General features: G+C 44.1%; 1 protein-coding gene across 6 annotated transcripts in view; it reads right to left on the minus strand.

Annotated features, from left to right (window-relative positions):
• The window catches only part of TIAM2 (TIAM Rac1 associated GEF 2), a 224,362-nt gene that overhangs the window by 111,211 nt on the left and 98,514 nt on the right, over window positions 1-14,637 (minus strand). Inside the window, exon 1 of one of the 6 annotated variants that reach the window (XM_040448801.1) lies at window positions 13,105-13,394. The exons of 3 other annotated variants lie outside the window; for them this stretch is intronic. The gene's annotated coding sequence lies outside the window, so the exon portion shown is untranslated. Of the gene's footprint in view, window positions 1-1,241; window positions 1,452-2,323; window positions 2,461-13,104; window positions 13,395-14,637 lie in introns of those variants that run through there. 2 more of the 6 variants (XM_040448804.1, XM_040448803.1) reach the window with 2 other exon arrangements.

The raw sequence follows: 14,637 nt of genomic DNA on the forward strand, positions 1-14,637 counted from the left end.
TGGTTCATATGGTAATTCTATGTTTTATTTTTTGAGGAACCACCATCCCATTTTCCACAGTGGCTCCACCATTTTACATCCCCACCAACTGCGTACAGGATTCCAATTTCTCTACGCTTTGACCAGCACTGGTTATTTCTCTGGCGTTTTGATGGTGGCCATCGACAGGTACAAGATGAGACTATATCTGGTTTCACTGTGCCTGGTCTCCAATGGTTAGTGATGCTGACCATCCTTTTATTGGCACACAGCTGGTGTAACCCCTTCGGAGAGTTCAATAGTGACTTTTAAAATTAATGAAGCACTGGCCCTGGCCCCAAGTTTCTCCAATAAGACCAGAGACCCAAGTCTTCCTGAGGCCATACACACACATAGATTTTAAAAATGGGGGACAGGGGAATGCCAAAAAGATTTTTCACTTTGGGACTGGCAGGAGGATCCAAGAGCTCGTTTCAGGCCACCGGCTCAGTAATGTGGCCCCAAATGGCACCCGCTATGCTACCGACCACTTATCTTTTTAGTGGGCGGCTCTCACAAATATCTGAAAGAGGGAATAACCCACTGGTCGGGATGCCACTGAAACATGGCCCCTGGTGACCGCTGTGAGTCTGGAGCTAGATCACAAGAACCCCACCTTTTAAAAGCTCACAATAGGAGTTGTATTTCTTCAGCTCCATCTTTTTTAAACGTAGGGAACTACAAGTGGCCAGCGTTGCTCCTGGCTGTCACCACTGGGACCTCTCCCACGAGCTGACTGCAGGGAGACTCTGTGCTTGTTTATTTTCCTCAAGACCAAGGCCCGGGGATGACCCCAAAGGTGAAAGGCTCCAGGGTCCCTCACCCACAGCCGGCCCAGCTTTGTCAGGCCCTTCTGATCTGAAGGTCACATGCCTGAAGACAGGCACACACAGCCCTGGTGTCAAGCTCTCCAACATAATTGACACAAAACTGCCATTGAGAGGCTCCCTCTGTCAGCTGCTCAAGACACACAAAGGCCAGGCTTCAAAGTCGCAGAATGGCCCCGGGATGGAAGCTTAGTCCCCAGCAACAGGTTACAACCTACATTCATCTTCCTGCTTTTGAAATTAAGCAGTTTCATTTTTATATCATGTTCTATTTGAAACACAGAGCCCTGGATCCTGTTCTTTACAAAAACGCTGTCCACCCAAGGCCTGCGACTTTGGGGCCCATACAGCATTCAAGAAGCGTTTGTTGAACTAAGTGAAAGCAACCTCACATACCAGAAGGCTGACTTGAGCACAAAGAGCAGGAATCATTCCCAACTGGGTCTGACCCCAGGGCTCACATAGACGCCCACGAGGAAACGTTGCAGTACTTAACACAGCACTGCCCAGAAAAAAGCAGAAGGGGGAGCAAAGAGGTGGAGAACAGTGTGCATTGTTACGTATGGTAATGCCTACCAGCTGTTCAACATCTTCAGCCAATCCTGGCAAAAGAAAACCAGCCTCAAACTGGAACGAGAAGAATTATGCAGTATTTATGAGGAATTTATTGACAGGAAGGGTAATCTCTGAGGGAAACGATTATCCCTGAGGAGTTTGGCAAACTGAACAGATACTTACTGGGCATGCTTCAGCTGTGGCTTTTGTCTGGAAAAAGGAGAATAAATAGGTCAAACGTTCAACACCCCTGACTCCTTTACTGAGGGAATTTTACGGTATTCAAGTTAAATACTTTTTTGTTGTCGTTGATAGAAAGGGGGCTGAAAATACTCAACCAACAAATTTCCTGTGAACTTTTTTTTTAAAAAAGAGACTAGTTCAAAGCTCCCAATATCTTTAAACAGAAAAAAATACATAGTAGGTATACTAATCTGCAATATGTATTAGAAATACTAACACGGAGTAACATGTATTAGGTATGCTAACCTACGATTTATGTCATTAGGTATGCTAATGTGCATTGGGGCCCACAGCTGACTGATGGAGAATTTAAGGGAAGTCATTTAGCAAATATTGTGTGCTGTATAAACAAGTTTTTAATAATTCTCTTATTTATTGCAAAATAAAATATTGCATTTTTTTTTAAAAATGAACAATCTCATGAACCTAAAAAACAACCACCTTGTCTTTTGCTCTCTGCACTCCCCAACCATATAAACCTGCTATGTTGCTTGTTGCTTTTTAAAAACTGAAATCACAAATAAGAATGGATATTTTTGGTTCAACTTGTGATCAATTACCACCCCAGAAATGCCCAGCAATGTGAAGAAATTCACAAATACATCACTACAATACCAACAGCCACGGTGCCCTACCGAATTCCACAGCAAAACATCTTTCGGGGGAAATTCAAGATTTACCTTTTCTTTATTTGCCTTGAGCTTGGGCTTGAACTGATGTGTCAGATTCCCAAAGTCTCCATTTCCACGTAGTGTAGAGTTTACAGCAGAGGAAAGACTGCTTTGTCTCTGGCCTGAGCCAGCTGCTCAGAAGGAGCAACTAAAGAGGGTAAGAGCCAACCCCCCGGGGGCCGGATGGTTCTGTGGGGAGGACCAGGGCTGAATGGGGACAGCAAGCAGAACAGAGGCGTGGGGACCCTGCACAAAAGCAGATTTATGGCTGGGCGAGGCAGTGAGGGAAGTTGACGTTCTACCACCATGAGACACCAACAAGGCTTCTCACATAATTCCAGAGAGATTTTCATACTGGAATAGGAGCCTCATCCTTGTCCAAGGGCAACATTCCAGATGGTGATAAGAACTAGGAAAAAAGATAAGAATAGGACTAACCATCATTAACCATAACAATATCTACTTGGTTTCCTTCATTGGGGGCAAGGGGGAGAGGAATTCAATCATTAAAAAGACAAACCTCAGCATCCGACTCTGGTTTGTGTCAGAGAACCTGGGTTTAAGGCCTGTTTCCGTCTCTTAAATAGCACAAGTCTTTGGGCAAATTACTTATACTTTGAGTCTCATTTTCTCCACTTACAACTTGAGGATAAAAATATCTGACCTACCTACCTCACGGAGTGAGAACTGGGTGTGGAAATGTATGTGAAACCACCTAAAAAACTGAGAAATACAATACAAATATATAGCCCTATTATTAATTGTGGGTTAGAAGTCTAAATTTGTGTACTATGACATCAGATCTTATGACAGTCTGTTGTTTCAGACAGTTTTAATTATGTTAATTATTACATATATATGTAATATATGTCATATAGATAGATAGATAGATAGATAGATATAAATTTGGAATCTTCCAAATTCTGTTAGCCCTTTCCTGATTTTTATCAATACCCCAAATTGTAACAGCATATAAAACTACCTAATTTGTCAGAGGTCTGTCAAATGTCAACAGAAACAATGACAGCCATATACTTATGTTATTGGACAGTCATGATAGAAAATTGTGCTCATTGAACAACTAGTATTACCTGAAAGCAGTCACTCTCAACACCACGTGAATTTTGGCACTGAGGGGACATGTGATAATATCTGGAGACATTTCCAATCAAACCAACTAGAGTCCTAGCACCTGGTAAGTAAAATTCAGGGATCCTGCTAAACTTCCTACAATCCACAGGATGATCCCCACGACAAATAATTACCTGTCCCGATACGTATGTCAGGTTGAGGCTAAGAACCTGTGCCCTCAAGGTTTACTGCCTGTCTTACTAAAACTACTAAGATACAAGATGATACCTAAAAATCTGAAACATGCATTCATCTCTCTAGGATCCAAACTTACTAAATAAACGCTGTAGATAATTGCCCCAAAACCTGCTTCTCTCATTCCGCGTCAGCAAACTACACTCAGAACTTGAGAACTGAAGGCCATGACTCAAAGGAGCTCATTGCTAACCACAAGACTTGAACCCAATTTGTAAAGGAGGCAGGCAAAAGGAACATCTGGTCTCCCTGGGAATGGTGCTCTGGGAGAGTAATCCTTACAAATAAAGTGGGCAGAAAGCAAGCTGCTGCTAAGGTCTCAAAAGCTGATCATCCACTGTGGAGCCCCATGGGTTCTATTTCAATTCGGCAGGACCCCTTCCAACCGCGTATTAACAGATGAATGGATAAACCAGTGTGCACCTCCGAGGATGAGCATGGCTGGTACAGAGGTGGGGGTGTGGATAATCAATTCCACGGAAACAACAGCCTGGCCTTTGCACAGTTCATCACCTAAGGAAGCCAATTTATCACAAGGAGGGTCTAGGCACTCACACCTGTTTTGTAACAAGTTCTAGTATCTGCAGCATTGCTTTAGAAATGTCTGTTCAACTATGAGTCATGACATTCATTCATTTAATGACTCAATTACCAGTATTTTTAAAAGAACAGAATAGAAACAGAGTGGAGATGATAAAATAGGACAGAAAATGGAAGAGTGCATCCCAGTAAGGGTTAAAACTGTCTTACGAAACTAAATTCCCATGTGTCTCCACGTGTCTGCCTGTATACTGAGTTGTGAAGTACAATCATAGCTTCTTCGTGACCAAAAAAAAAAAAAAAAAAACAGTGTTGAAAACAATGACTTATAAAACCACAGCTTCCATCAGAATGGCACATCCCATTTTAACGAGACCCAAGGACAAAGCAAGTCGAGAGAGTCTCAAAACACTTGCTCAATCACTACCCAGGCGAACACCTGAGCTAAAGACAGGAAGACCGAGATGAGGAATAGCCTCTGTCAGCAATTCTGGGCCCCACAAGTTGCGCACGTGGTCCTCACCTACTTCCTTCTACAACTTAAGAGAAACTTCCACTGCATGTGCAAAGTCTTCCTAGGAAGGTTAAAAATTACTTCCCCACCCCCAAAAAAAGTTAACTGAAGACCTGAGTCTTGAAGAATGAGTGGGATTCTGTTAGATGAAGACAGAAAAGAAGGGCCTTCCAAGTAGAAGAAAACCACATGTTTCTAAGACACGGCCACTCTGTGACCACAAGCTGAGTCCCTAAGCTACTGAATAAGGAAGTGAACTAAGTGCAGAAAGACCCCAGCTTGGACGGGGAAAGGTGACAAGGCAGCAGGGCCTGATCACAGGTGTCAGGGACAAAGTTCAGAGAGATGGGAGCTGGGAGCGGAGGGGACGCTGGGGAGATGTTGACTGTCGTTAGCCCATCACCCCTCCCCATCCCCCAACTGTCCCAGAAGCACCGCAGTGTGAGCCATCTCCTAGGGACACTTGAGGAAACTGTCTGGAGAAGGAGCCCACAGGTCACAGCCCAAAGACAGCATGGGGACAGCACTGGCACAGGAGGTAAATGTTCTTAGTGTTGGCAGAAACTCGGGAGCTGAAGTGACAAAGAGTTCTACTCATGGCTCATCAGGAGTTTGGAGACCCTCCTGCAGATCCCACCCCCTCCTGGGCACTATGAGGGAGACAAAAGAGACGTATGGTCTGATCCCATCCCCAAAAGGGTTTATCAGCTTGTGCGGGGAGGGGCTAATTACCAATGTGAACCATGTGTAGAATCAATAAGCGAGTGTATGACAACTTTAACAGCATGGAGTTTATGGGGTGGGGGGGAACCAACATTCCCACAAATATTACTGGTATGTTGTTGGAATGTCGGGGAGTTGAGAGGCCCAGCTCCATCTGAGCCATCACAGAAACTGAAAATATTTCGGGGGGGGGCGGGGGCAGGGGGAAGGGGAATTAATCACCTCTTCAAGCAAAATTACAGAATAGTTTAGAATAATCCTGGTGAATATAAAGTTGTTTTGTTTTTCTTTTAGAAATTATCAAACTGCCTTTCATATACTTTTATCCATGTTCTTTCGTGTGTGTGTGTGTGTGTGTGTGTGTTTGATATATCAAATGTTCAGTCCCAACCTTCTTTTTCTCCAAAGTCTGCTTCAAATCTCATCCAAAGTTTGGCCAACATCCTTGTCCCTACAGACCGTGAGCAGTGCGTCTGTTGACTGCCAAAGATTCACCGGGTTCAAAATGTGCTAGCCTGACTTTTAAGTAACCTCTCACCTTTAACTTTGATGAACATGAACCCTTCCACAAAAAAGGGGAGTTCAGGCATGGGTCAGTACTTCCCAAGCTTCGTACTCAAACAGAAGACCTTGTACAGGAACCCGGGCTGTAACCACATGGCTTCTCACTGACTCGGAGACCTGCACGGACGGCATGTGCCTCAGTAAATCAGAAGCAGGCATCATGCTCCTGAACCTCAATCACATTCTGTGACCAAAATATACCACGGTAATTGTACTGAGTGATTCTTGGCAAAATATTTCTTCATTATACACTGTTCCGTTTAAGTTACAAAACGAACAGGCTTCAGCCACACATTTTTTCCCTCATTTAAGTAGGTGTTTTCCTTGCCCTCATAAATGTGTAACTCCTACTTCAGCTCAGCTTGCTGCCTGATTTGAGAGCTCATTTCTCTAAGGCTTGAGGCTACAATAGAAGTTGTTCTGGGGCCCGCAATTAACCAATTATTGCTGAACTTTTCCTTAAATTCTATGATTATTCACAACAAACTTGGTAAGATTTTAGCTGGCAAATTTACGGAAACCTTCAGGAAAAAAATATGAATAGCGTTAGTAGGTATAAATTTTATAATTTATACGAATTTACAATTTTTTTGCTATCTAAAGTAGATGGGCACACAGAGGGAGAGGGAGGGCCTAATGTGCCCTGAGCCGCTGTGTGCCAAGGCTGACTGGGGCACAAGAACCCCCAGAGCTTGCGGGATCATCCCTGTCTTACAGCTTCCAGGGATTAAACAATTTCACCAAGATCACTAAGGGGCCAAAGGCAGGAGTCCAACCTGGATTTTTTTTCACCATCTTTTTTTTTTTTTTTTTTTTTTTTAGCATTACATCAAAATTATTTTAAATGTCTCTTTTCAATCTGAAATTATCCTTTTTTTTTTTTTTAAAGTACAACTTCACGTTCAGACTTGGCTTCCAGAAAAATAGCTGTGATCCATGTACCTTTCATAAAGAAAGCACTGAAAAAGTCTTTCTCTGGAGGTATCCTTTTTCCAGGCAGGAAAGGCTTGCACAGTTGGGAATGAAGACAGGAGAAGGAAATGAAAAACTCAACTTTTAAGTTAACTAAGGAGCTGTAAGGTTAGAATGTAATCATTCTATTCCACTTTACAAAGAACATCACGCAAAGGAAAAATCTGTTTTCTTGGTGGCGTAAACGTCATAACCATTAGCCTAAATATCCACTGGAATTCAGAATATACGTCCCCAAGGCTGTGGGGATGGGACATATTGACCAAGACCAGGAGGTGGGGGGTGGAGGGAAGGGCAATCCAGAAACAGAACAACCAAATAGCATCTTCCTGAAGCTGCAACTTCATCTAATGCTAAGTAATTTAATAATTGCTTTAATAAAGACATAGATCATGAAGTAAAATATAAAATTTACATTTCTAAGGTAATGTCCAACATTCTTTAGCATTTGCATTAAGTAGCTGTAGCTACTACATCCGGCATCCTAGGGAAGATACACTTTCACTGATTAACCCAGTACGTGTTTACTGAGTAAATATTCTGTTGGACACGGTTACAGGCCTTGAGGATACAACAATAGAACCCCGCCCCCCCAAAAAAATTCCTGCTTTCACGGAGCTTTAATTATAGGGGGGAGGGATGAACAACAAACAAGGAAAGCAAATTGTTATAAGGTGACAAGTATTTTAGCCAAAAAAAAAAAAAAGAAGAAGGGCGTGGTAGGCTGTGTGGGGGAGGGGTGCTGTAATTTTAGAAAGGGGAGAAGAGGAAGGCCTCACCGAGTGGTGACATTTACCCAGACTAGCAGAAGACAGACGACATGGCTTCTGGGAAAAAGGCACTCGAGGCAGAGGAGAGAAAGTGCAAAGGCCCCGAGAGGTGGAACAGGCAGGCCAGTGTGGCTGGTACAGAAGGGGTCAAAGAAGGGACAAGGAGCCAGACTGCAGCCCAAAGGGACATTTTAAGGCCACTGGCTTTCGCGTTGAGATTGAAAGTCATGATTAGAGGGTGGTGACTCCAGAAGGCTCATCACGGGCCACATTTCAAGAGGACCACTGTGGCTGCCCTGTGTTGGGCTGTCTGCAGCCAAGTGGAGGCTGGGGGTGGGGGGCGATCAGGCTGCTAGAGGGATCCGGGGGACAGAGGACGCGCGCTGGACTTGGGGGGAGTGATGAGGAATGGCCTGAGTCTGGATACAGTTGGAAGAAGGACCAAAAGGATTCCCACATGGATGGGCATGAGAGGCAACAGGTCAAGAAGGCCGCAGTGACTTTCATTCTGGAAGAATGGAGAAGGCACAGTAGAAGAGGTTTAGGAGAAGGCAAAATACTGGGTTTGAGATGTCTGTTGGACGTTAAAGTGGCAATATCGAGTTGACAGCTGAGGGGAGAAGCTGGCATTCAGGGGAAAGGTGGGCTTGAGGTACAAGTGTGCTACTCATCCTTATGAAGATGGTATTTAAAACATAAAATGGATGAGCTCTCCAAGGAAGTAAACAAAAGGAAGAGAAGAGGCCCTGGGCACTCCCAAATGAGGAGGTCAAGCAAATAAGGAGAAGCACACAAAAGAAACAGAAGGAGTAGCCAGTGAATCACATTAAGAGGAAACCAAGAAAACATGTTGCCCTTAAAGCCAATCACAAAAATGTATTTCGGGGGCACCTGGGTGGCTCAGTTGGTTCAGCGTCTCACTCCAGGTCAGGTCATGATCTCCCAGTTCCCAAGTACAAGCCCTGCACTGGGCTCTGTGCTGACAGCATGCAGCCTGCTTGGATCCTCTGCCCCCCTCTCCCTCTCCCCCCCCCCACGTCCCTCCCCCCGCTCAAAAATAAACACTTAAAAAAAAGTCTATTTCAGGGAGGAGACTGTGAAGTTGCCGAAGGTTTCCGACAGCCCAAGTAACGAGGATCGATAGATAAAAGAGCACTGAACTTAGCAACATGGAAGTTTATCCATGAACTTGACCTGAGCGGAGCGGAGCAGGGGCGGCGATAGCCGGGTTGGAGTGAGTTTGAGGATGAGGTCAATGACACTGAAGATGGCAAACAGAAACCGCTTGCTCTGGTTTGACTATAAAGGGCAACAGAGGAACAAACAGTAGCTAGAAGGATAGAGGAATCCCAAAACGGGTGGTGGTCCCTGGGGTGTGTCCATCTGTCTGTCTGTCTTCAGGAGAAATTGCAGCATTGAATGGGAACTGTGCTGTGTGACAGAGAGAGGGGCAAATGCTCAAATGTTGTCCTTAAGTAGCCAAAGCAGAACTCTCATGCACAAGAGGAGGACTTGGCCCAAGAGCAACCACCCTGGACTATTAGAGAAACTGGAGAAAAACCCTTCGAGAACAATATATGGTTATACAGCAGGGCATTAACTCCAGCACAGAACTCTTTGGGAGACTACTTATCACTGTGTCTTATAATTTCCACTTTTCCCCTATAAGTCATGTTGTGTGTGTGTGGCGGAGGTGGGGGGGAATAAAAGTAAGTGAAGGTCTCTGCTAGGTACCACTTATTTCTAGGGTGTTCTGTTGTGGTTTTGTATGTACCTTGTCTGGCTGTTTTTGATTCATCTGTGATCATCCTATCAGTTTTCAATGGAATACATATGCGTGTTACACATACCTATACATGTGTGAGCGCACGTGTATCCCGTGACTTTACGTACACTTTTCGTGAAGCTCTCTACTCCTTATTAACCTTTACTACCATGCGTTTTCCTGGTTTATGATTGTCTGTGTATAATGCTTCCTTTCACTGGTCACTCCGCCTTCCAGGAATGGCTACAGACGACATGAAAATACTTTCATTCTCTCCACCCAGAATTCCTTTTCATTGGCTTTCATCATACGAACTTTCAGCTTTTGTCGTTCCCAACCCATAGACTCTGCAACTCTTGGGCCCGTCCGCACATCTCCATTTTAGAAGCCCTGCCCTAACAATTCTGCCACCATAGAGATGTGTCATGGTCAAGTACAAAAACAGGATAAGGATTATTTTCACTTTCCAGTGTTGTCCTAAAGATAGCCAGGATTTTTAAACCTTTATTTAAGTCTTAGGAACGCCCTGGACCAACTTCTTCCTGGCGTTATCTGTAGCACCTACCACATCCCTTTCCTACAGTGAAATGATAACTCAGTCTATCACTGTATAAGTGTTTATTTTTCCAAAAGCGCCTTGCATTACCTTGGCACTTAAGTAAAACCCATCTGCTGTTTTTCTTTTCCCTTCCATGCCTCCCTCTCGTAAGTTACAGAACTAACAAATCCTAGACAGTCTTCTATCGGGATAGGACGGCGGGGGGCAGGGTGGGGGGAACCGCTTCACCTAAGGGCTAAACCAGGAAGATTGCCAGATGAAGTCTTATCAGAGCTGTCTTGTCAGCAGAGGTTAGGGCAGCACACGTACACCTAAAATCCTCTCTGGTAATAAGTCAGTGCGAATGATGACCACCAAACGAGTGTACGACTTTGAATTTCACCAAGATACAAGAAAGACAAGTCTTTGTCTGGTCTCCGACTAGAGCTTTGACAAGTAGGTAAGCAAATGAAAGAAAGGATGGAAGGAGGGAGGGTAACAGATGCGTGTAAGAGGTGTGTGTGTAAGCAAACATACATACACCTACGGACATATGTATACACATATACGCCTCTGTCATTTACAAAGATAGGACGGCATATACCAAAGTATTTGCAATGAAAGAAACAGGTGGTATAAGGAAGGGACCAACAGGATCCGTGGCCTCGCATCCCAGCTCAGCAGTTAACCATCGCAGTGACTTTGGACGAGCCACGTCAGTTCCGTGGTTTCCCAGCTTTCCCATTTGGAAAATCCTCTAACGTCCCTTCTCAACCTGACAACACTCTGAGCTATAAATAGCTGACAGTAGTATACGATATATTCCTGGGATACTGACATTACAGCTCTTACCATTTGTAAGCCTGTTTTAGATAGGGCTGAGTAATAAAGACACGCACCCTGCCATTATCAGAATTCAAACTATCACAAACGCGATGTTGAGCACTTGTGTGCGTCAACAGTCTGAAAGTCAGGATCGTTGCATTACTCCTACATTTCCCTGCTTCAAAATTTTGCTGCTATTACTTTTCAAATCCACACCTTTTTTTTTTTTTTTTTTGATCCCTCCTAATAAAGGCATCTTTATCTTGGCCCTTACCTTAAGGTACGACACTTAATGTCAAATAAAAAATGCAGGTTGACGCTTCAATTTTTTTCTTTTAATGTCCAAAAAGATCTTATTCTGAATGAGCCATGAACACCATTGTTTTTAAGTCTCACAGTAGAGTTGAGGGGTCTCACTCACCCAGTTTATCATCTCCACACAAATGAATCTTTCAAAGTGGGCCAAACCCAGAGGTGCACACAGGCATGGAAAAGCGTCCCACCCGAAATGGAAGGAGCCCATGCTTCTCCTTCTGAGCCTTCCCTCCCGCCGTTCCTCCCACATCCTTCTGACATCTGCGGTAAAAAGTGGTTATAGCGACCCTGCACTGACTTTAAATCTCTGAAAGAGGGAATGTGTCTCTTCTCAAACACAATTAGAGACCACCAAGACAGAAATATCTACTTTACTTAGGGGTTAAATGAGGGACCGCTTGGGAAGGATCGTCTCTTGGCAAGGGACCTAGCCCTTATCTTCCGCTTCTAGGCATCCCTGAGCAGGCCCGGCCTGAGGAGAGGGCTTTGCAGCTCACTCCCTCTGCACTGAGACACTGAAGGAAGACCGTTATCTGCTTGCATTCAAAACCCTATTTACTGTCTGGCTAGTTTGGATCGGAGGCATGGGGGGGGGGGGGTTGCTCCAGGAGACTTCAGTTTCTGTCTACAAGCTCCGGTGAAAATCAAAGCAGTTGACAAATGTTCATCTGACTAGAGGAGAAGACGGTGCTCCGTCCCGGTTCTACATGTTTGCCGGCTCTGCCAGAGCAGCACTTGCCGGATCCAAAGGAAAAGTAAGAAATGTTACCAATGTTTCTATGAACTCGAACCTACCTGAACTGTACTCGCCACGGCCCCATCCCTAAAAGACATTTCAGCCAAGGAACTAAAGGAATGGACGATGAACGATATATCCACAGGGAAGAAACACACTGAAGACGCACACTGCCTATCCTAAAATAACTCATTGCCCCGTTATACTGAAAGTAAGCAAAAACTCTGGAATCCCTAAGTGTGACAGAGGGCCACGGTGAAATACTTCAACGTGTTAAGAAAACCCCAGCGGCTGTTCAGCAATACCCTTACTTTCCAGAAATTCTATAAATAATCTTCCAAGTCACAATGACTTCAAAAAAGCTTCCTATTTCTGTCTCTCCACCTACCAATTTTCTGAGAATTACATGCTTGGCCAAATTAACGTAAAGCTGAGAAAGTACTATGCCAAGCCAGGGTTCCTCAATCCCCGCTGATAAGCTCGGGATTCAGACAGACACTTAATGAATGGACAGCTTCTGAGGGATTGGAACACGGATCAATCATCCCACCTGAACTAGGTACCGCCCCCCTCCCCCCACAACACACACACGCACATGGATTGCACAGGATTTCATTCCTTTTTTCAGAAAGTTCAAGACAAAAGGACAAACATCAATAAACAGTGAACATCAAATTACAAGTCTGAAAAGAAACTCTTAAACCAAGTAGCTCACTCGGCTCAAAACTAAGGCCTGATGAAGTTCTATAATAACCAGAAAACTACAAAATACAATCCCTGAGACAGTTCATTTCCCTTTGTGCCCTAAAAGAATTAACTGGTAAAAAAAAAAAAAAAAAAAAAAAGATAATAGTCATTAATGCTTTTACCATAGCCACACTGAGAAATGATACTTTTTTGAAATATCAGGAAAAATAAATCCATACAATATATACTATTAGCTTTTGGAGAATTAATTAGTAAAATGGGATAGGCAACTATCATAAACCCCCAGTAGGCGTCAGAAAGCACATACATACTCAAATTTGAGAGTAATACGGTCTTAGAGCAGCCTAAGTACAAAATAACGTCAAACAAAGAAAAAGGGTCAGCGCACAATGAAATATTCCCAAAAGGACTGCTTCGAGAAACATTTGTATCTCACATATAAAAGTAAGTCTCAACTCCAGAAGAGGGGGGGAAATAAACATTTATAACCTTACCTTTGCCAAAACTCTGGATGTAGCCAGGGTCTCTCAGGCTCTTTCAATTAGTAGAAAAAGTTTCACAAAGTCAGGGTTGATGCACAAATCCACAAACTCTCTCTGCGTTCTGCCCATGGCAAGGCAGGAAACAGCGTTGCACACTTCAAAATGCTCGGCCGTTAAGAGCTAAAAACGGATCCTGTGCAATGCTGGATGTATTTTTGTCTGCGAGCTACACACCCTCATCATGTTCAATTTTTTCCATTGGTGGAGGAGTATGATGCAGACTTAACCAGAAAGTGGTTTTCCACGGGCCGCCTGAAGTGATTAGCCGGGACAGCCAGCCATCACGCCGGGGAGCCGCCAGGCTCACCCATGACTGGGCTGCTGTTGGACACACATTCCAGAATTACCACCAAAGTTCCATAGGAGCGCGGCCCCGGAGTGCGCTGAATAAAGGTTTACTCACTTGAAGGGAGGCTCGCTGCTTTTTTAAGCCTTTCCGCAGTGAGAATACACACCTACCGTCCTTGTGTTTAGAGCGGTAGGAAACATTCTATCTCCCAAGCCACAGCTGGAATGTTACGGTCATAAAAGCCCTGCTTCAAGAGCAGCCCTTCAGAATAATTTTGCAATTTGCAAAATACCAGGTATACACTGTGTGTCAGAGTTATTTCATTTAAAAAAAATTTTTTTAAGAGCTTTTATTTATTTATTTATTTTTTTATTTATTTTTGGGACAGAGAGAGACAGAGCATGAACGGGGGAGGGGCAGAGAGAGAGGGAGACACAGAATCGGAAACAGGCTCCAGGCTCTGAGCCATCAGCCCAGAGCCTGACGCGGGGCTCGAACTCACGGACCGCGAGATCGTGACCTGGCTGAAGTCAGACGCTTAACCGACTACGCCACCCAGGCGCCCCCCAAAAAAATTTTTTTTAATGTTTATTTATTTTTGAGACAGAGAGAGACAGGGCATGAACGAGGGAGGGGCAGAGAGAGAGGGAGACACAGAGTCTGAAACAGGCTCCAGGCTCTGAGCTGTCAGCACAGAGCCCCACGCGGGGCTCGAACTCACAGACCGTGAGACCATGACCTGAGCCGAAGCCAGATGGTCAACCGACTGAGCCACCCAGGCGCCCCCAGAGTTATTTCATTTTTAAGGTAGCTGAGCTCCAGTGCCCTGCCCTGGAAGTACTCCTTATCCCAAAAGGTCACTATTTGATGAAAGATAAGCAATAACCTGACTTTCAAAAAAAGCAACACACCAGACGTTCACGTGTTTTCAAGTCTTGCTGTATCTTTTGATGAAAAAAGATTCAGTTTATACTTCAGTTTAAAGTATACCCAAAAGGTAGACCAACATTTTCAGAGATTATTTTACATTCATTATTGGCAAAGGTGTGCTGAAAGGGAGAACAGGATTACATCCGGGTACTTTCAAATTTTTGAAATTACATTCTATAGAAAACAGTTTAAGCCAAAGTTTTCAAGCTCTCCTGGACAAACATGTGACAAACAGCTTTTTGAGGTAATATTTTCATTATTTTTAA

Source organism: Herpailurus yagouaroundi, unplaced genomic scaffold (genome assembly GCF_014898765.1).
Source record: "Herpailurus yagouaroundi ecotype Mexico unplaced genomic scaffold, PumYag 198, whole genome shotgun sequence".
NCBI classification, from domain to species: domain Eukaryota; kingdom Metazoa; phylum Chordata; class Mammalia; order Carnivora; family Felidae; genus Herpailurus; species Herpailurus yagouaroundi.